This window comes from Macrobrachium rosenbergii, chromosome 4, assembly GCF_040412425.1.
Source record: "Macrobrachium rosenbergii isolate ZJJX-2024 chromosome 4, ASM4041242v1, whole genome shotgun sequence".
NCBI lineage: Eukaryota > Metazoa > Arthropoda > Malacostraca > Decapoda > Palaemonidae > Macrobrachium > Macrobrachium rosenbergii.
The window spans coordinates 65,402,582-65,426,955 of record NC_089744.1 but is presented as its reverse complement, the minus strand read 5'-3'; the positions used below and the strand labels follow the sequence as shown (position 1 = coordinate 65,426,955).

Sequence of the window (24,374 nt, the reverse complement as noted above, 5' to 3'; positions counted from 1 at the left end):
GGTAAAGGATTCCCTCTCTGGATGAGGGGAGTTGGCCTTTAAAATATAACACAATCTACATTTAGAAGGATCAGTTTCTGTTAAACGTAAGCTGACTCAATGTTAACATCTTACTTTTCAACATGCCATGATACTGTAATATTATATACAACCTCAGAAAAGCGAATCTGCAATTTTGAAATTTAAATCAGACGAAAAGAATTTTTCGAAACAAGTAACCATTCTGTATTCTCACACCAAGCAGAGGTGTGAGATGTTTCTCAGAAATAAACTTAAAAGCAGGAAATCGAGTAATAAAAGGGACGTGAACACCACCAAAGCATGCAAATATTCCCAACCCTGCAAATGTTACCAGAACATTCTCTCGGAATGTTTCACATAATCGTAAATAATCCCGTGACACTCTATACTGTAATTCTGCAAGGCAGGTGGAGCCGTTACACATGGAACAGCCGCATGCGTCTCAATTTGCGAGTTTCACGCCCTTGCCCAATATGAGCTGGTGAGGATCAAAAACGGAATGCTGGGTCTACTTGCTGTCTCCTTTCTCACAAGGAATTGTACAACTGTGAACCAACAAGGGATAAACTCTTCATACAGTGCATATTAGCTGTACAAATACAGAGGAAAGGTTTGCTTGTCTGTAGTTAAAATTATGCTTTTTTTTGTTAGATAGAGAACAATGGAAGCCCTCTCGATGGACTTTTGATCAATATAAATCGCAAATTACTTTCATACGCGACATGAAAGCATGGCAAATGACGGTGGTATGTGTTTTTCCTTCATACCCATGACGTCTAAGATGTCACAATCATTACACGAACAGAGCGATATTTTATGGATGGTTTCAGTATTTCCAACATCATTTTTCTCTCCGTATCTTGCTTTCATATCAACAAATTAATTTAATCAAGGGCCCGTGCCTTATAATGAATAACCAAAATCACACGTTCATAAAGACGCATGCTTCTTTGGATATCAAACCTTCCTATGAATTTACTTGAGTACACAAGTGTCCATCAAAAATAGAATGTAAGTTTTCATTATTAGTACAATTAGTAAACTACATTTCTGTGCAACTACGTGTGTACGATAGCCAGATAAAATATGTACTGCTGGCCGCTGCCATAAGGCGTATCAAGTCAATCGACAATCTTCAAATCATTAACAACACTACCAAAAACTTTGTCAATTAAGTCATGGCTCTTCGCTGGAAACAGGCGTTCTTAATACCCAGAAAAAAAAACTATCCTTGGTGGTGGAATGGAATAGAATATAAAAGCTGGGCCAAAGGCCAAACGCTGGGACCTATAAGGTCATTCAGCGCTGAAAGGGAAATAGACAGTAAGAAGGTTTGAAAGGTGTAACGGGAGGAAAGCCTCGCAGTTGCACTATGAAACAAATGTTAGGAGAGCGTGGAAAGATGAGAGAGAATATGAACGGAGGTACATTATAAAGAATGAAAGGGGTTGCAGCTAGGGACCGAAAGACGCTGCAAAGACCCTTAAGTAATGCCTACAGTGCAGTGGGCTAAATGCACCGACGGCCCTAGCGCCGTGCGGGTCTCTATCCTTGGTGGAAAGCATTACCATCACGCCATTAGTGAAAAATCGTCACCCTCTTACTACTGGTGGAAACCATGTTAACTGAGCTACAGCAAGGTTCTGAAATAGAACGCTTGGGAATTCAATTCAATCAGAGGACACCTGTTGTAGAATACAAGGCAGGAATTTACATAGTGAATCTATTGTGGATGTCGTCGCCTCCGAATGAAAGATAAATTGATTTTCGTTACAAAAAAGATTTCGCTCATGTTGAATATAATATAATAGCCTACCTGCAATGCAACTGCAAGCTACAATTCCTGATAAACAAGTAAATAGGTAAATGCAGAGCAAAACAACAGTTTCTTCGCCCGCTTAACACAAAGCATGTTCAGCGAGTGTCTTGATATAAACATCTTAATCATCCATAGAGAAATGAAAGCAAAGAAACAGAACTGAGAGAGAGAGAGAGAGAGAGAGAGAGAGAGAGAGAGAGAGAGAGAGAGAGAGAGAGAGAGAGAGAGAGAGATCGAAACAAGTACAATCACCATCCCAGAGGCGCGCTCATATAATACTCATTAAAAAAAAAAAAGAATAAATGAAATTCGCAACATTAAAACCTTTTGCTGGTGAAATGACCTAAATATAAATATGCATTCTCGCTTTACCTCACGAGTTTCCCGTTGGTGTAGTTATTATTCCAGTTTTTACCTCTCTTTTTTCCTTATTTTACTAGTTCGGGTGATAACCTCGCCGGTTTTAGCATGTATTTTTTATTGAATGAAGTACACTGCCCTACTTATTTAGAATCCTTTAAGCAGATCTTCCTCTCCACAATAAAGCTGAGTTACGTAGGTGTTCAAATAAGCTATTATTTGTTATATATATCTATGAGTAAAACTTTAATACACGAGCAATAAACGAAGCACACAGTATCACGCGTGATTTAATCGAACCTTATCAATATTGTTAGCATTTCCTTTTACTGAATCATAAAATGGCATGCATAGAGGAAAACTTGATAAAAATCAACGAAAGGGAAAAAAGTAAAATGTCCTAATTTAAGACATAACATCTGGGATGAAATTTTTTTCCCGTACTCATTTAACTGTCTCCTTTTTTTTAATTCGTTATCTCGTCGAAAACAGCAATCTCTCATATTTTCAACAGCTATGTACTAAAACTGGTAGATGTAAAAAGACTGTTTAAAATCTAACCTAAGCATGGGTCCAACTACTTCTTGATTTCTCATATACGTCTGCAAAGACTGGTCTAGTGCAAAACTTTTTCTGCTTTATTCGTATCTCAAACTTTATGTATATATCGGCTGATAGTCTTACATAGATCATTTTCATACCTAAATTTTTGACCTGATTATCCTATACCTTCATACTCCTCTTTAATAAACACGATGTCATGATGTAAGGGGAAAACTCCAAAGTAGTTTCTCTGATTTCAAGAGAATGCTATTTTGCCTTGCGTGCAGTAACACATGCTTATGAAACCTCAACACACGTTATCCATGCGAGCTGACAGAACAATTTTGCTTTTTACATAGCTGTACTTCTTTAAAAGGATATTCTCTTCTCTCTCTCTCTCTCTCTCTCTCTCTCTCTCTCTCTCTCTCTCTCTCTCTCTCTCTCTCTCTCTCTATATATATATATATATATATATATATATATATATATATATATATATATATATATATATATATATATATATTATATATTCATAGTGCTGCTGTCACTAAATTTTCGTTTTCGATAGCACTTTACTATGCGCTAACCCTTTCATTCTATCAGTTACCTAAACGATATCCGAACTCCCACCGCATGTGAGCGTGAAGGCATTACCTTAATAACTATCGTGTATAAACAGTCTTCTTTCTCATCTCATCCTCGGGAAGTCTTGTGCTCCTTGTTCTCGGGGTTCTTTGAAGTCTTGTTTTATCATCTCTCCTAAGAGGACGACAAATCATCCCCTAAAAGGACGACAAATGAGTCGACATCTTACCTAGCTCGTGTACCAAAAACATGTCTGGGTTATGGATAGTCCTTTGTCGGTTTTGTTTGCCGTTAAGTATATTTGCTGTTTCAATTTAAACCTGTTAACAAGTGTTGATCTAGTTTCTGGCTGTATTATGATTATTACAAGCATGGACCATCAAAATAAAAATGGGAAAATATGAAGAATAAACAGGTAACACAGAGACACAAAAACGAGCCAAGTGCAATTATCAAATAGGAGTATCGACATGAGTTTGGATCCTTTCCTCAAACTCAACTGCCTTTCTTGTAAGTTTCGTAAGCCGTGGCAATTATTCAAAGTGCATCTCCCACTCATGATGGCATTTGTAATAATTCCAATGAAGATCCTCCATTCTGAAATTAGTGCAATTATAGGCAAATATGCCAGAACACCAACGAATTACTACAAAATAATCCTATATTTATGATCAACTTCAGAAACGTTATTAACTATGAAGTCTATCCCTTACAATACTTGTCAATGACAGCATTAAGTTTCCTACAAAAATAAACAAACACAAATAATTACAGTCCCACCTTATATATATATATAAAAAAAGTGCGCTGAATTTCTGTAATTAAAACAAAAAATCTTGAGACCTGAACCGGGATTAAAATTCCAGTTACCTGTCCAACACGACAGCTTCTCTTTGTAGAAAAAGAATAAGGGAAGGGGTGAAGGAAGAAAAGAAAAGGGAGGAGAGGAAGAGAAAATCTAAAGCTCAGAGTTGTTTCATAATGGAGGGGTGATCTCTGGCCTTTTGTGTCTCGAGAGGAAGTCGGGCCACCGCTCCAGGATGCAGTGAAGTGTCCACTCCTCCTTGCCTCCCTTGCTCCCATTCTTCTTCTCTCTTTGGCGATGACGTCTTCGCTACGTTCTCTTCTCGTTTTAGCCATTTTGGCGGCCAAGCGTTCTTTGTTTTCGTTTCACTTGCAACAAGTATTCTGCTCGAATTTAAAAAGTTATCAACGTCGCTTCTGATGTTTTATTTTCATTTACTTTCTGACTGAAATAAATCTGCTAAATGATTATTTAACCGTTCGTCTATTTCCAAAATCATTCAGAAAGGTATGGTTTTACATTAATTTTCTTTATTTACTTATTCACTATTATTTTACGTTTACATTGCCCTGGGATTATTTTTTCCTTTCCTTCATCCCCTATGAGCCCTTCCCAGTAAAATGCCAGGCATCATGCGCTGAAAAAATAAAGCGTCTGATATTGACCTTTAATAGCCACTTCTCGTTAGAGAGAATTCTTCCTCAATTGAGTTTGGCTGCAGACAAAAGAATGTGCCATAAAATAAAGTATCAAAAAAAGACTTATAAATGAACAACAATGTCATTCAGACCATCAAGTTGATATAATGACCAACAATATTAATCAAATGAAATAAGAAATATGAAAATTACGAAGAGATAATGCAATTTAATGCAACCCAGCACCGTTTCGTTTTCTTTCAAGAATTTTATCCATGTGCAGTTTCAATTTATAACTAGATTTCATTCGACTTAATTTCCACTTCCACGCTGCTAATCGCCGTAGTATATTACTTAAAAACTATGCCAACTCATTGATTACAAAAAAAAAAAAAAAGCTTTAGTTTCTCGAAATAATAAATGGTGAAGGATATATCTGTAAAAACGATATGGCTTTGGCGAGACTCTGAGCAAACCGAAGGACGAAATACCGATTCCTCCAAAGACTGTTGCCGTCCCCCCCACCCCACCTCCCCTTTGCTTTCCTAATGCATATTTGGAGGACCAGTAGTTTCTGCCGTCTCCCCACCCCACCTCCCCTTTGCTTTCCTAATGCATATTTGGAGGACCAGTAGTTTCTGCCGTCTCCCCCACCCCACCTCCCCTTTGCTTTCCTAATGCATATTTGGAGGACCAGTAGTTTCTGCCGTCTCCCCCACCCCACCTCCCCTTTGCTTTCCTAATGCATATTTGGAGGACCAGTAGTTTCTGCCGTCTCCCCCACCCCACCTCCCCTTTGCTTTCCTAATGCATATTTGGAGGACCAGTAGTTTCTGATATCTTGAATAAAAACGATCCAATTTTTGCTTTAAAATGACCGAACCCCAAAAGGCCTTACAAAGCAAGATCTGTTAAAATTAGAGAAAAAGAGGGAAGGAGACAAATATTCTTAATAAATGACCTGCGACCCACAAAACTAGACCAAGTTCAAATATCTTTCAAAAAATATTCACAACCCAATGATACCTACAAATACAACATCGCATATATTTACATATATTTAAAAATATATGAAAAATGATGAAATAATTGAAAGTTTTCAAATAAATAAGCCAAGGATAGTGTCTGCGTGTAACCGCAAGAAAAGAAACTCCGCTCGATGGGAATGCAAGGCACAGAGGCCATGGAACAGGGAAAATCTGAACTTGATACGGCTAACTTGGTGTGAGGCAACAGCAAGAAGGTTCTGACGACTTAAAACATGCTAAAAACAAAAAACAAACCTCAGGGAAGGGCATGTGTGAATACATACCAGGAAATCTGTTACTTTTACTTCCAAACGCCTAGTAAACTGAAAAATTCAGCTTTTCTTACAAGCAAAAGGCATAGTAAATGAGGCCTCTACCTAATCATATTTTGCTCCTGGTTTTTCTGACAGGTATAACCAAGACCTAGAACTAACTAAAGATGTAAGTAACTGAGAATGGAGGCACGGGGTGAGAAAGTTTGTATCTTAATTCTCTCTGCCGATTTTAATTTTGAAGACAGCCACTACTGATTCTGGCCACAGCATATTTCATTCCACGCGCGCAGAGTGGGTACAGTTGATCCTCTCATGCTTTCGCACTGTGATCGTCAAGTTAATGGACTGGATGTCATTCTGCAAAGCATCCTGTTCGTTGTCATCGAAAGATTATTGCTGTTGACATTATTTTTAATTTAATGGCGAGAGAACTGAGCATATACATCAACCTCAATCTTACTCAACTCGTCGTTTCAAAGGAATCAGCTAACTGAGTTACTGAAGTGGCGTTTCATCAGCATGGACCATCAACATTAATGATGTAGTAACTCAATTCCTTACAATTTACATTCCTCAGAAGTAAATTTATACATGTAAAATATTTACTAATTCTGTAAAAAAAAAAAATAGACAAATTTCTGAATTAAAACAAGGAATTCCAGCAGGCATTTCCCAGGGTTCCTGTGTATTTTTTTAAAAAAATCTTACTATCCTACTACTGGCTCAATAAAGAGATCGGCATTTCAATACCATTCCAATATCTTTACAGAATCAGCAAGTGCGTTGCTTTGTATGAAAGCATTAGAGGGCACGCAAAACGACAAATACCTTCAGCTGCACGTCAAAGAGTATATTTTTGTTGATACAAATATCCTCTGTATTGAACCTTCAAACGTATTCTGATGTTAGGCACAAAAATACATCAACGCACTTAATGGATACGAATCCATTCCTGCCTTTTTTCAATAACGGCTTAATAACGGAAAAATTTATGCGGGAAAGGTGTTACATACAAATGCCCTATCAACATAGTAACGTGGCGCTTTTCGTCAACTTGCAATGTAAATGCTATTTCAGCATCGTTTTGGAAACCAAGTAAAAATTCTCTCTCTCTCTCTCTCTAAGTCCACTGCAGATTTCTGTAACATCTAGTTTTTCATCAAACTGACCCCAGATACTTAATCCTCCTACCTTTTTTCCGCTCTAGGAGACGGTATTAAGAAAGGAAGCTCCAAAAGGTGTTGCCTTTCCATCCTAAGCCTGGCCTTTGAGATGTGGTTGCCACTGCATGACTAATATCAATTTCCGTAAGTAAACACACTAACTATACATAATATATATACATATGTATGTATATATATAATATATATACATATATATATATATACATATATGCAGTATATATATAATATATACATATACAATATGTATATATATATGTATATATATAAAATTACATATAATATATACATATATATTATATATGTATATATATATATGTATATATTATATTATGTATGTATGTATATATGTATGTATATAATATATATATATACATATACATATATATTCACATATATGTAGTATATATATAATATTTATACATATATATATATATTATATAATATATATATATATATATATATATATATATATATATATATATATATATATATATATATATATATATATATATAGGAATGACAAATGGAAGAGTCAGTCAAATGATCCAGTCTCATGGCAGGCAGCCCCAGACACACGGGGGAAGTAGAATTAAGATAAATTTTGGGGCCTAACCCACGCAGAAGCCAGACAATCCTCTTAAATGATGGAAGATTAAAGGAATCAGGAGGAAGGAAGCAGAGATTTTATTCCAAAGCTTGATAGTACATGGGAGCAACCAGTGACCTGGCGTGAATGGGCCGTCTGAGAGGAGGAGATTGAGTATGCATTAAAATCTGTCCGTCATATGCGTAAAGACTACATTTATTCATCCGGTCACTCAGAAACATAACCTGAAAAACAGTCTTCTCGTTATTTAACCCCATTACCGGCAACCTAAATGGTTGAAGCGTTTTATCCAGACAGTGAATGTATAAAATACCGTATAATACTATGTATGATGGATATATAAAACAACTTTCCTTTCCACACGAGTGTCTGTAACTCTTGATTGTTATCAAAGGACTAAAATAAGCCCATATTATAATAACGCTTAATGCTGCGTTAACATAATCGCATGCTGTATTACCCAAGCCATAATCATTTTATATTTATAATCTCCACAATTTCGCCCTAGGGTGTGAATAAAATTTAACGAACACCTATCATTAATGAGTCGATATATGTTAAGATTACTCCGAGTGAGATGAAGATGAGTTATTCATGGGGATTCTGATCTTCATTGTTAATGTGCACAGACATCAGAGCAAACGCAAGGAATTCTTTATTTAGTATACATCGATGCTTCAATGCAGAATAAACCTCAATGCTAATTTGGCACATGCCGATCTATGACAATCACTCTCTCCTTTTACAACTTCTACTGATACTACGTCCATATTTTCTCTATTTTTTCTTCCTTGTTTTTTCCTCTTCCACTGAAAAGCTGACGACACGTTTCCGTCGATGTTTCATTGTTATTTAAGCTGGAGATATAAGAATAAACCACTTTACCTCAAGGAAAAGGAAGATTAAGAGGAGTCTAAGAATCTAGTAAGTGACAGAAGGAAAATTACAATTCTTCAAAAAAAGAGAAAGGCCTTTTCCCACAGATACTTAAGGATTTCTTCTGTTACAACTGACTATGACTGGGAAAATATATGGGAAAAACAATCGACAATTAAGAGCTCAAAGTTAGAAAGAAAAAGAATCTATAAAGCATAATCAAAAGCGGCGAGACCTACAGAGCGGAACATCAAACTTCTTTTTTCCTTTCTGTAGTTCATCAGTATCTACAGTAAAACATCGTTTTCTAAACGACTGAATAATTTTGCTATTTAGATGCTAATTGATACTGAAATAGTGTCATGACACTACAATATATTAGATGGAATTTCCATCGGTTTCTCGTGCTATTTTGCATATTAAAATCACTCTAGAGCGACTAGCCTACGCTATTACAAGGTCTGTAGTAAATACAACCAGTAGTGAGGAAGAACACCAATATTCGTGCTGTCTCCATGATCGGTAAAATAAGCTGATGCTGATTAAGTGTTACAACTTATTATCCTGTAAATACATAACATGACATTATCGTGAGTGTCAAATTGACGGCTATTTAAAACGGGTGACAGATTTAAGGATTCGGAAAACAAGAAAACGCCCTCAGGAAAATAAAGTTGAAAGTGCAAAAATTTAGTCTGTATGATTAACAAAACTAGCTCAAGCGTACTAAAAATAAAAAGTACTTAAGCATAAAGCAGCTGCGGACTCCAAACAAAGGCGCCTACAATTATAATGCTACCATGAGAAACTTTTCTCTGAAAAATACGGTATTAAATATTCATCTGGTCTTCAAACAAATAGATTTGTTTTCACCCTCAAGAGTAAAAAGCAACGCTTTAATTAATTCAGACTACAAGCTTTTAAGGCTATATACAGTCTTAATGGCAATAATCGAACATTTCCACAGACCCAAATGTTACTTAGTACTTTAAATTTCTTAGAATACCTTCTTATTTGGAATGTACGTTGATCAGGTAGTATGTCCCTCCATCTACAAAAATACACTTACTAATTTGTAGGATCATTTTTACCATCCACCTTGAGTATTCTCACTTGCAGAAAGAATACTTCTATTGTTTTCATCGCCATATCAATATATTCCCTTTAAAACTTGATGCCTTCAAGCGATTATCATTTTTGTTAAATTACTGTCCATTCTTTTAATGATAACAAGACATGCTGCATTATTACATTCAGCATAAATAAGTACAAGACCTTTCAATCCAAACATCACACTCATGATGACATCCAGGATTATTTACCAATTGATCCTTTTCACTTTTGGGTATACATCAAGCAGCGTACCTAACTCTGTGCTATCAACACTTCCCCTCTTTCCACATTCATTGACAGATTAATCCAGAGAAATCTTCCCCAGCTCGCCAATCATCCGTAATCCTGTGGCTCAGCCTCGCGTTCTCAGGAGAACCCGAACCCCATTTCCAACAGGCAGTTTATATCCACAAGGAAAACTCATTGTCAAAATGACACATTCTTCCAAAGAAGATTTTCAAATTTCCTTTCTTAATCTACAACACCACTGGATAATAATCATTCAACAGCTTCCTCTAGCTGACCTCCAGTCGTATCAAAACGAATGCAGGCAAGAAAGGCCTGAGGAACGGCCGTAAAAGATAATAACAACGCAAAAACTTACGAAATTATAACACCGTTCACAGGAAAAAAATATTAAATTGAGTTTATCTAATAAATGACATATCAAAGACTCTAGAAGCTACAAAGAAAAACACTGATTATAAAAAAACAAGAGAATAAAGCAAGTATGCTAAAGGTGAAGATTCCGATGACAAGCTTTCTCAGGTTTTATCACGTTCGTCATATGAAGACAATAAGGATTGTGATTATTATGTAAACAATAAATATTACTGAATAAATGCATATATATATATATATATATATATATATATATATATATATATATATATATATATATATATATATACTAGTATACACAAAAATAATATATATATAATATATATATATATATAATATATATATATATATATATATATATATATATATATATATATATATATATATATATATATATATATAATTTGATTCAGGCTACCAGGAGCACGAATTTTATCAGATATCCAAAACAAAGACGGAGAAGATTTGGGAAGCACAGAGTGGATTCGTCTCCTGAACAACGAATTCTAGCCCAGGCGACTTAACAGGGGGACAAGGTAACCGGTGACTGACTGACTTAGGAAGGAGTGGTAACGGTAGAGAAGGAAAAAGAGGCTAACAACCTCATCCCAAAAGGATCTGCTGGGATAGGATGGATTAACAAACTCTAGAGCCTACACTTTTAAGAAGAAAAGGAGTAATGTCATACATATACACACACACACACACACACACACACACACACACACACACACACACACACATATATATATATATATATATATATATATATATATATATATATATATATATATATATATATATATGTGTGTGTGTGTGTGTGTGTGTGTGTAATTATACATACTGTATGTGTATACATACATACATATATATATATAAATTTAAATATATGTATATATATACACATATAGACACGTGTATAACTGAATCACGAAGATATGGAACGTGATGAATATATAAGTAAAGGCACTTATCTCGAAGGAAAGTGAAACAACGGAGTGGTGCTAGGCCTTTCGACTTACTGTCCGTTAAGCAAGTAAAGGGCAGTAATTCGAAAGGCCTAGCACCACTCCGTTGTTTCACTTTCCTTCGTGGCATTTGCCTTTACAGAGTATATATATTATATATACGTATATAAATGCCTTTACAGGGTATATATATTACATACGTATAATCTTAAACAACTTTGAAAAACTTGCAAAATCTACGGTATCTAATACACTAATTTCAGTTACCGGTATGTATACAGAAATTAATGGCTCTTAATTAAGAGAATATAATTAACGTTGCGACTGACTCCAACCATACTAAAATCTTAGCTAGATATTAAATAGGAGAAATTTTAATATTTATTTATGAAAAAACAAACGAAAAACGAAGCGACAAGCATGACACTTTCCATCAGAAAAGCATCAGTTATTTCCGAGGATAAAAAGGTTTTGTGTAAAAATAACCCAGAACTCAGGATTTTATAAAATCAGTTTATGCCAAAGGTTCTCATTAAAATGACAGATGAACAATCCGGTCTCATCAACCATTTACCAGCAGCGTTTATCGCAATGCTGCGAATCTATAAACGCTGCTACCTACACATTTAGCCATGAACATTAGTCATTGTAGTTTATGGTGTGTACATGAATCATCAGAGAATTACAGTTCTAAAATAATTATTTAAATACATAGCCTAAACAAAGTAAAAAAAAAATTCATTCAAAATTCAAAACACACACAGCTGAAACAGAGCACCAAAAAGAAACGAAGTAACAAATGCGCCGAAGTTTCTCCGGCGCAATCGAGTTTTCTGTACAGTGTACAATGCTGTATGAAACTCTCAGCCGCATCCCATGAAACTTTCAGCCACGGCCCGGTGGTGGCCTGTGTTGTTAGCACCTATAGCGGTGGCAGACGCATGATCATGGCTAAACTTAAATATAAATAAAATAAAAACTACTGAGGCTAGAGGGCTGCAATTTGGTATGTTTGATGATTGGAGCGTGGATGATCAACATAGCAATTTGCAGCCCTCTAGCTTCAGTACTTTTAAGATCTGAGGGCGGACAGAAAAAGCGCGGACGGACAGACAAATAGCCATCTAAATAGTTTTCTTTTACAGAAAACTAAAAGCATATATTATACATTATGCATAAACATGTATAGATGAGAACAAAGGTCTACGAAAGGAGAAGTATAAAGAGCGCACTGCCTCCCTCAAAAACAGACACACGCAGAAACAGGCCCCCACCACACACACACACACATATATATATATATATATATATATATATATATATATATATATATATATATATATATGTGTGTGTGTGTGTGTGTGTGTGTATGTATATAATATACACATCTTTTCTGTGAAAAAAATAGTATTATAGATAGTATATATTACATACATACACACTGCACCCACACACACACATACACACACACACACACACACACACACACATACACACATATATATATATATATATATATATATATATATATATATATATATATATATAATAAAGACTAGGAAAACAAGGCAAAGAAAAAATAAGCGAAGACGTCATTACAGCCCCAATTTGATCCTCCCCAGTGGACGGACACTAAACCTCGACCATACTGTATATCAATTAAAAATAAATTCTATACATCGCATGATACTACTGTACTAAACATAAAAATTTCATTAGAGGACTTCACTCATCAAACCCGTGATATAATTGCTTTAAATCATATTCAAGATGAAATTCATTAATTCGGAACACTCCTACCTTGCAACTGTAAACTTTCACTTTACTGTACAAGGACGTTTCCTTGGCACTATATTGCAATTTCTTGATTCTCATGTCGTATTAATTTCTTTCAAATGGTCCACTTGAGACAAGTGAATTTTTGAAAACATTTCTTTCTATTTCACATTTAAATAAAATGTCCATTTCATATTCGACTAGCAGGAAGGATTTAGACAGCACTAAGGACTTATATATTATTGCCTACCACTAGGTTACGAGGAAAGATTCGAATTTAAAATTAAAGATTTCAGAGCTAAGCAATAAACACCGAGCTCAGGATACTTTTGAGTGCCTAAGAAACACAGAAAAAAAACACCATTTGTCGGAACAAATACTTAAAAGCGTCGTTCTGGATCAACGGAACTTTTAAGTAAAAATCTAAATAAAAATCGAACTGATGTCTATAGCCGTGGCTCTTTAACGACTTGATTGACGAGAAAACGCACACACACACAAACTAATCTGAAGAAACTTAAGTGAAATTTATCAAAAGGTACATGTCGATGTACCATCCATTTCCTCTTGTATTGCATATATACCATCGTATTTCTATGCAACCTGAAGAAGGCAGTGTCTTCTAAAAGCTGACTACCAAAGTTCATCCCGGAACGACCCCTGGCGTGAATAAGTGAAAGCATTTTGTCTCCGGGGAGAGTTCTCTCATGTGCACTAAAACCGAAGCAGCATCTTGTTTTCTTTTGCAAATGTGTGGGATTATTTATTCGACTGTAATTTATTATCTTTAACTAATATATCATTTATATGGCCATTAGACACGTTTCCGATTTCCATTATTACTTCTATTTATGAAAAGAATATTTCAGTGTAATTTACTACTAATTACTTAATCCGAAGTTTCTACCCATAAACAATTATATTTCGTCTTTCAACCCTTCACTTTTACGTAGATTCAAAATCTTTACTCGTTATAAAATATCTCCTTACCAAGTTTCACAAGCTGAATTCTGAGAACCACGTAAGTGAATTCTGTTCCAATCAGCAGTGAAACCTCTGAGCCAAATACAAGAATGGACCCGTTTGGAACTGCTTGCCATTGCAGAAGAATCAGCGAAATTTACTTCCCACACTGGGATACTATTCCTGCTTCGTTCAGTTGTTCATATTCAGATGAGAGAGAGAGAGAGAGAGAGAGAGAGAGAGAGAGAGAGAGAGAGAGTAATTCAGAAGTCCTTACTTAAGGCATAAAGTGCACAAATAAAAATTTTATATAAATGTATATTCATTTATTTCGCCTTACACCAGGTTCTCGATAGGTCTCTGGGGATGAGGTCGCTGATATCCATTCCACAGCTAGGCTGGTTCCACTAGCCAGGACAGCCCAGAATCTGTACACGGACCTTACAAACGTGATCCCAATGGCCTACCACTTATATACGACATCAATATGTATATTATATACACATGTTAGCGTAAATGTCAGCGTGTTTATACACAAACGATATTAAAATAAACCAACATCAAATTTGAAGTCCTACAGTTTTTGGTAAACTTCAAAGAGGGCATTTTGTATTTTTAAAGTTCCTATAAGGCACTCCTAGCTGATTTATTTGGTTAAGGCTGGTAAAGTACTTAAAATGTAAAAATAAAGCCAGTGAATGAACATGATGGAATGAACATAAACTCCAATGCAATACTGAATGTAAAAAAATTAAAATCAGGAAAATGGTGTACATCTCTTCTCACCTATGCAATTACAACATGGTTTAAACGGGGCTTAGTTACAAGAACGTTTAAATAAAGTTTCGATATGGCAATACAGCCTAGGTGTTACCAATCAGTTTAATTATAAAACATAAAATTGACGGTAATTTTGCGCCTTGAGTCTTCCCACCCTGACGATTCATATTCTGCCTGAAATTCTTCAATATACAGCAAAAAAAAAATAAAATCAAATCCTCTCGAAGAAACTCTAACTGATGTTACAACCATTTGAAAGTGTCGTGCCTATGAATCAAAACCCGAAAGCTGAACAAATCTGCAGATAAAATTACATGAATGACCAACGTGTGAAGAGTTAATCCTCAAAACTATAGAAGAAAAGATTCCATATTTTTCTAAAGTAGATCTCCGATATGCCAGGGCACTGTATAAAACGAATGAATGAGTTAATAAATAAATACATAAATAAATAGCATAAGCCTCTCTAGCAACACTGGAGAGCCATGTTTCAAAGCCTCGTAAACAGAGAAGTTATTAACAGTGATATGTACAACCACATTTATGCCCATGTAATAATATAAATTTGGTTTCATGATATACTTTATCATACGAATGACAACGGATTAAACGAAATTAATACTTCAGGTGTGCGTAATTCAAATTTATTAAAAGCAATCTGTTATGAAAATATATACAGGAAAGCATGAATATTTTGGTTAGCAACTCAATCACGAAGCCAAACAAGATAAACGATCTACTGTTCAAACAAAACATGAATTGAATAACAGACCTCCGAACAGGTAACATTTTTTCAATTCCCTGTATGGGGATAAACACCTGAACTGGTCTAATCATATGTTTATAATTTCATTCATTTTGGGTAAGAGCTTAGGTCTTCTACGAAAACCTTTGTGTTTCTCTTATGCAGGACACTTACAGCAATGTCTAACAGCTGAGACAGAAGTATATCCTTTACGAATTACGCTCAATAAACTAAATATTTTATAGTACAAAACCTTTTACAAATATACATTCAAAACTCTCAATATTCTATGATCCTTGGCCCGCAAGTCAAAATAATAAAAACTGTTGTTATCTTACAATCCACTAATACTGTAAAATATATCTACAGATTATACGACAGATGAACAAGTAAAAAAAAAAATGAAAAATATGGCCAGTGGATTTTTGGTCGAAGTTTCATGACTGACTTGTGTCCGATTTATATCTCTATTCAAAACCATCTGCAGTATATTACAACTTTATGAAAAAGTTATACTTATTACAGTGTTATCAATAATCCCCCTGTTATATCAACGCAACATTTGCATCAGTTTGACCGACGACGTGCACCAGAAATTCAAAGTCTCAAAAGATATTGTAACAAATGTACATATGACTAGACCATAACAGAAGGAAGAAGTCCACATTATTTCATCTCTTTATTCTACTGTTCTAACTTTTTCTGTATTATTTTCCCTTAGAGCCTGTGTTCATTTTCTCTTGAGAAAAAAAAACACACTGAAAAAATAAATCGTCAATGAGACTGTAAGGAAAACTTTCCTCGACCGTAAACGAAAACATTGGAAATAAAATAAATGCTTAAAAATTCACTTTACTTCAACTTTCCCAAATTTTCTCTTACAGCCTAAACTCAAATGAAATCACACTAATTAAAATAGCGGAAACCTAAGCCTTCCCAAAAATAAGGCTTCTCAAACGGCCAAGGCTGTAATCTACAAGAGAAAGAAAAATAATCATATTTGAGTCCTGAGTGCAGAGGCACGCACAGGTAAATAAAATTAATGTACTGGAGGGCTGGCAGCATTTGTTCTCCCTTAATTAGATGCTTTTATAGCAGAGAACCTCTATGTTAATTAGACAAGTATCTTACAAATATCATACGACGACGGGAAATAAATACACCAAAATTGACGCACAACAAATTTATCATTTCGCTAAAATTCACTTTCCTCACACAAACGTAAATACGCTTAACTCCTCTCCTTTTCTTTCAATATTCACCTGAAACTAACGACCAACAACTTTACGAGCACAGATTATTTGTCTGTGTATGTACGCATGCATAGGTGTTGTGTGTACTGGAGGTGGCAGTGAGCAAAATCGGATACGAACAGGTAGGTGAAAAAAGAAAGAAAAAATCTAACAAACGTGTGCTCAAGTCTTTGTGAATGGATGCTGTGACATTTAAATTTACAGCCCATTTGAAGTTTACATACTCGTATATCTGACCACGTCTTTCAAGGACTGCGCTATTTCCTTTTTCTGATACATTAGCGATAACCTAATATCTATTTCTTAACTATGACATTTCCTATAATATGGAGAGCATAAATAAAAGTAAATTATGACTCCTCTCCGCACTTAAAATGGTTTTCTAATGACTGGTTTGGGAAACAATTTGAAAAGCAACCGTATATGAATAAATTTTTTCACACTTCCACGGCTCCCCTTATAGGAAAAAGTTTTATCCCTTTCTCTTTCAAATAAAAATCACTTGTCACAAATCATCAATCATATTTCCTCAAGCCAACTAGATTTCAATATACATGGCAGCAATGTTCGGAACGAACTAACCAAGGTTCGAGAGAAAGCTGTTCATGCCGGACGGACTCTTCGGGAGTCTGAATATGTGATAAATTGGAGCTTTTGTTATAAACTTTTCATTTGAAAGTACGAAATTATGCCCTAAGGCTCAGGTTATTACTTGCACAGTTGTATATGAACTTACTGGCATATCATTAAACTCGATTTCTTCTGCATTTCAAGAAATCCGCCATTTTCAGCGTACTTTAGCTTAAAATCGAACACCACTTATTCAAGTATTTCAAAGAGGAAACAATGACGAATCTCTCGTATTAATTGGTGTGAGTCATCTTTATACCATGTAAATGTTTTAAATGTTCTGGAATCAGCCATTAAAAACCACCACAGGACAATTCTGGAATCAGCCATTAAAAACCAAACTTGTCAGCAAGGCACTGGTATATATCGCGGACAAACCCCTCTTGAATCCTCTCATTAAAATCCAGCCAGATAACAATCGCTAAATAAATCCAAAGTCAACCTTGTCATCCAGGATCCAAAGATCAGAACTATCAACACAAAATTTTAAAAAAATCTCTAGGAAGGACACAAAGTCGGACGAATACCTTCATAAATCCAAACCAATTCAACCTACAGCCTTTTGTAGAAATTGCCTTTGTAACGCCTTTTTCTCATTTTCCACGGAGATGAGGGCCGATGTGTATTAGTATAAATGATGAGGCTTATTGAAATTTCTGTTTCTTTAATGGGCCTTTTTAAGGCCTTTTAAGATAAAAACTATATATATATATATATATATATATATATATATATATATATATATATATATAATGTATATACAGTATTATAATCGACATTTCCAGTGGCCGACGAAACCAATTAATCTTTTTCATTGCCTCTTTAACCTAAACTGTAAGATGAACGTTTATGTTATGCTGACAATTTATACAGAATTTCATATAAAGGATGAAAATTATTTTATTTTGAATTTAAATATTATCAAGGAGACATAATCAATACACGATACTTCCTGGTAATTCTATACTCACCAAACAAAGAGGTTCTTTTTTCTAACTGTTCTCTTTAAGTTTAAAATTCCTTCAGCCTGAACTGACTTTTTAGAGACTTCAAAATAAAGTAAATTCTTCAAGAGCCTAGAAAAATTAGCCCCAAACGTCAGGCATTATTTAATACGATCGTCTGAACCACATACATATTTAAAATAAAGTATCTCATACTCGTTACGGGGAGAAAGGGTCAAACAAACACAAACGGAAGTTTAAAAGCAGCACATGATTTGAATTTCCCACGAAACACGTACTCAACAGGTCGAACAACTTAGCATCGCCAACGAGCCTGCCACAAACTCTCACACTCCCGCCACAACACTGGAAACCGGAGGGTAACAAGCGTAGAGTTCACGCCGCGACTGACATGTCGTACCGTACCGGATTTCGCCGCTCTAATTTTGATCATTAATAGACAAACTGTATTTCCTAACTCTGTGATTCGTTATCGTATAAAACGCATCCTACTAATGACTGATAATTCACTATCAGATAATAAAAAAGACAATAGTACTGTTGTGAAACAAGGAAATCAAATCGAAAAATTATCATGGTTCTCATTCAACCCCTATCAACCTTACCAATGCAAATATAATTTTATTCCAGAAAAAAGAACAATATTTAATATATGCAAGCCCGATTCAACGTACAAGTAAGACAGCCCATCACTGGAGCAAACTGGGGCTGAAAAGAAAACATCATACGTCTGGCAGTTGCAGTCGACACCGAGCGCCTGTTGCATGTCTGGAGGCTCCAATTTTTAAGTCAAACTATGAAAACAATATCACTGTGAAATGGAAGAGTGGAGGGGAGGAATGGTTTGCAGGAGAGGAAATGGGAAACAATGGTGGCCAAATAAGTGTCCACAGAAATATGAGAAAATGTTCCTCATCAAAAAAGACAGACAAATATGTATAAAAAGCAGACGATTTTATAAACTTGGTTATATCAAAAGTGCAATAGACTGTAAAATGAAAATTACATTATTCTCAAACTTGGGTAGCATAGAAATGCAATGTTCATTTCTGAACATATACACATATGTCTGCGCGCGCACACACACACACACAAAGTAAACTGCTACTACAGAAAATGACTCCGGCAACACCTGAATCGACTGTGCCGAAACTGAAGATGTATGCAAGTTTCCCTTTCGTGCATGATGATACTTTTAGGAAAAAATGCACAGCCATTATTCAAAAGAGTTTTCCAGCTTTAAATCTAAAAATCATCCCGAAAAATCCCTTAAAAATAGGGTCTCTGTTCAGAGTCAAAGACCGGCTCAGTCCTCTGCTTTCGTCCAGCGTTGTTTACAAGTATACTTGCCCGAGATGTGATCACGGGATATACGTGGGATGCACGAGGAGGCTGTTGAAGGTCCGCACTAGATTCCCACCAGGGGCATAAGTCATAGAACAGGTAGCAGGTTATCTAATCCTGAGCAATCAAATATACGAAATCATTCAAAATTATGTCAAACTTATATTGACAGCAAGGATTTTTCCATCTTTGGCCAAGTGCAGAACAACAACGACTTAACCATCCTAGAATCCATAATTATTAAGAAGACTGTACCGTCGTTAAACATTCAATCGTCCTCAGTGAAATTGTTTATAGCCTAGTTTGGACAACTGGTTTTCCTCACACAGTTTTTACTTATTTATGTTAGTCTTGTTCTTTCTTTCATATAGGTAGGTTGTTTTAAGATTTTAGTGAACTCCTTTTACTTATTATTGACTTGTCTTGGAATGAGGTGTTTTGTTTTTTAAATATTTTTACTACATAAAGAGCTGTTAACATTGCATTAATTTGTTATTGATGTTCGCAAATTATATTATATTTTATAGCCTTGAAAATGCGACTTGGAATTCGTCGCGAAACGTCGGCATTGCAAATAAACTGTAGATGATGAGGATGCCCTTCCCTACTGCTTCCTTCGTGATGTGTACTTCGAGCCTGAGCTCCGGCCCTTATATGTATGTATGTATATATATATATATATATATATATATATATATATATATATATATATATATATATATATATATGTGTGTGTGTGTATATGTATATGTATATGTATATATATTATATGCTTACTGGTGACCAATTATCACGGGCAGACTGTATGTACCACTTCTACTACCGCTACTAATACTACTACTACTACTGCTACTTACTAACTATATGCTGGTGCTATTAATCAATAACATCTTCATACCAAATTACTTGCGTAAACAAGACAATTATATACTGTATTGTTAATAAGTAAAAACTACCAGTACCCTCACATTTCCTTAAACAAATATCGCTACAATTTACAAAATAACAAAACCAATGCTCAGATCAATTTTTTTTTTTTTGTCAGCAGAATTAACCAATGAATCCCGGGCAAATTACAATAAAAACCATTTTAGGAAGGCAGGCTCAGGGAACAAACACTCCAACAGATCTCTGTGCCGATTCAGATCGGCAACGAAATAGGATAAGGCTTTCAAAGGACTTGAGCGACTCATGAACGGTATCACTTCAACAGAAGCAAGCGTCTGAGATTGGGTGGATATGAAACGCGTCGTCTGTTCTTAAGAGGGAGGTGGCATCTATATCCCATCTCCTGTTCACAAAGGATAAGACAACACTTATTCGTTCAAGGACCAGGGGCCCGTACTGATAAAAGGCCACAACTTCTGAAAACAATACAAATGGGAAAAAAAGAATAAAATGTAGTGAAAGAGAGAAAGATGTCCGCCACCGAAGCAAAAGGAAATTTTGTATGACTCAACTGCAAGAAGCATTTAATACCATGCAGATTTTTCTAAGGAGAGTCCCAAGTCATAAAGCACAAAGCTTAAACAGAACATTAGCTTTCAAATGCAACCCGTAATAAGATCAACTTACAGAAATCACACGGAAAACTTACATTTTGAAAGAGGAACTATAAACTAAGATATACTAAAACCTAGACGGACACATAAACATCTTACATCCTTAAATAAAGATGCATGAAATACTATACTGACGTTTAAACTTGCAACACTCCTCAGAAGCAAAATGTTTTAAAAGACACACACACACAAAAGGGTTCCTCGAAAACCTCAAAGAAAAAGGGAGATCTTTAAAAGACCACCGTGGAGTATTGATCTTCTACAGATTACACCGGTAACTTACCTTTATAGGGGAGAAACATAATCAACCACAAAGGTACAGGCGGTCCCAAGGGTGCTGCACCTGACGGAGTCTCGGCTACTCGAGCCATTTGCTGAAATTATACGTTTTATAATTAGAAAAAAAGGGTAAAAACTGAAAAAAAAGTCAAGATCTAAAATACTCAAAAATTAAATATCATCAAATTGTTAAATTTTCCAAACTCCCATATCTTCATTTTGAAGTTTCTTTTACTTCAACAGCCACCTTAACGAAAGTGATTCATTACATTTATAACAATAACTGTTATACCATACGTCGTCTGTGTATCTACCAATCATTCATAAAACTTAGCGCCATCCGGATGCCAGTAAAAAAAAAAAGTAATAAAAAAGTCCCTTTACTTTCAGTACGGCAGCGTTCTCTCTCTATAGCAACATAATTACAAGAATTGAATTTAATATAGAATTTAGGCCAAGCACTGGGACCTATGAGGTCATTCAGCGCTGAAACGGAACTTGACAGTAAAAGGCTTGAAAGGTGTAACAGGAGGAAAGCCTCGCAGTTGCACTATGAATCGACTGTTAGAAGAGGGTGGAGAGTAAGATGGAAGAAAGAAAATATGAAAGAGGTACAGTACAAGGAACGAAAGGAGTTGCAGTTAGGGGCCAAAGGAGCGCTGCAAAGAGCCTTAAGTAATGCCTACAATGCACTAACCCTACCCCCCTCCCCCGGCATAATTACAAGATGAACTTCAGTTACCTAAAAGCACTCAAAACTCGAATACGCAAAAAAAAAATTAAATAAATAAATAAATAATTAAATAGATAAATAATGGCATGACCAATAAATTAGCGGTTACGAACTAACGTTATATAAACTAGTGTTTTCAAAATAACCAGTTACGAGGGAACATGCGGTTTACAATACATGTTAACAAGAAACTGAAACCGAGAGAAAACCCTACCGTTGCCCTAAATTATAATCATTAAAGAGGTCGGACGGTAAGAACAGGAAATGGCGATTACGTAGACTAAATAGTAGGTGGAGCTAGAAGCTGGAGGGACGCTGCAAACACCCTTTGGTAATGCCTACAGTGCACAAAGTGAGGTGCAATACAGGCACTAACCCTCAACGGGGGCCACTGATGATTTAAGTGTAAGAATAGGAGAGAGAAGAACAAACGAAAAACTATGACTTCCCAGCTCGGAGAACATCAAGAATTAACTTTGGTTTCAGATCAATTTAAACAGTTAATTGCCTTCGTTCTCCCCTTAATTTTACAAATATCTCCTAATGGAGAGTGCCATCTGCGGTTCTCTCATTTCTGTTACCTGACTTTCTATCAATTTCCGAAGCAATTTCTGCGATATACAACACATTTGCTGCAAGAGTAATTCAATTTGAAAGGCAGGATTTCTCCAAATTCTGCTGCTCTTTCGTTTTTACAAAATCAACATTCTAAAATCTTCCTTGTGATGTACAGGAATCAGTCTTTGGTGAACGGAACAACCTCACCATATTTAATTAATTATCTTGACGTAGTGACAGGAAAATTACGGAGAAGTCTGTCACTGAGAAATTAAACATACGAGATGATGAGGACCAACATTCATTTATCGCAAACTTTCCAGGTAAATGTCTCATCGGTCCAACTGAACTTTTCTTTAAGCCGGGTGTAATGCGCTATTTTGGGCCGCTATGTGCTCGAATATGAATACAAAGTTACAATGTACTGCAGTTTTCTTGCAGTAGCCTATATACAGTAATGTTGCAGGCAACTCAAAAACGCTAAAATAGCAAAGCCGTATCCTTAGAGGCATTCTGTGTCCAATTGGACTTTTGCCTCCAACCATGTTTTCAAATGCTGACCTACAAATAACCCGGTAATTCCGAATTCACTTTACCTCGGGAATAACCTGCATCCAAAGAGAATTATTTATATAATAATAAGCGCTCTTACTATGATCAGGACACGAAACTATGCAATTATGAAAAATGAGTGCTGTTAAAATGATTTGTCTGTTAGGTATATGTGGAGTATGAAATACTGAAAGAGTGAAAGAGGTAAGAATGAAGACGAACATTATGTGGCAACGACGAATACAATCGATTTTTAGAGCTCCTCTTGGAAATGCGTTTATAATCTGGCCGATGCCACTTTCAAAAAGCCTGCAAGATGTACAAAGACAGGAAAACAATACACAAAAACTAATAAAAGTAAAATGAAAAATAAAAAATCTTATTACAAGAAATACTAAAAATAAAGCAAGAAAAACATATTACATTGTGTACGAAGACCATACACTGCTTTTTCAAAGGTGAAAAAAAGCCTTCCTCAAAGTAATCAATCCTGACTAAAATCTAAAGTTCTCGTTCATTCGAGTTACAGATAAATATGCGTACTTTCAGTTCCCTTAGTACTGACTGCAGAGCTCTTACCAGTGAGCATGACTATTGACACACTGATAAGAACCTTCATATAAGGACCTAAACATTTCATTCTACATTGGAACACACGAGCTTATAACAAAATGACGAACACAAAAATAATTGATTTTTCTTTCCAGGGTAAGAACAATTTTATGTCAATTATTTCAATTGAGCAATCTCATGTCATGCGTAAACACCTTCGCGAACCTCCCCCTCTGAGT

At 35.5% G+C, this 24,374-nt stretch overlaps 1 pseudogene; it reads right to left on the bottom strand.

Moving 5' to 3' along the window:
* The window catches only part of LOC136835434 (mediator of RNA polymerase II transcription subunit 15-like), a 553,735-nt pseudogene that overhangs the window by 523,212 nt on the left and 6,149 nt on the right, over window positions 1-24,374 (bottom strand).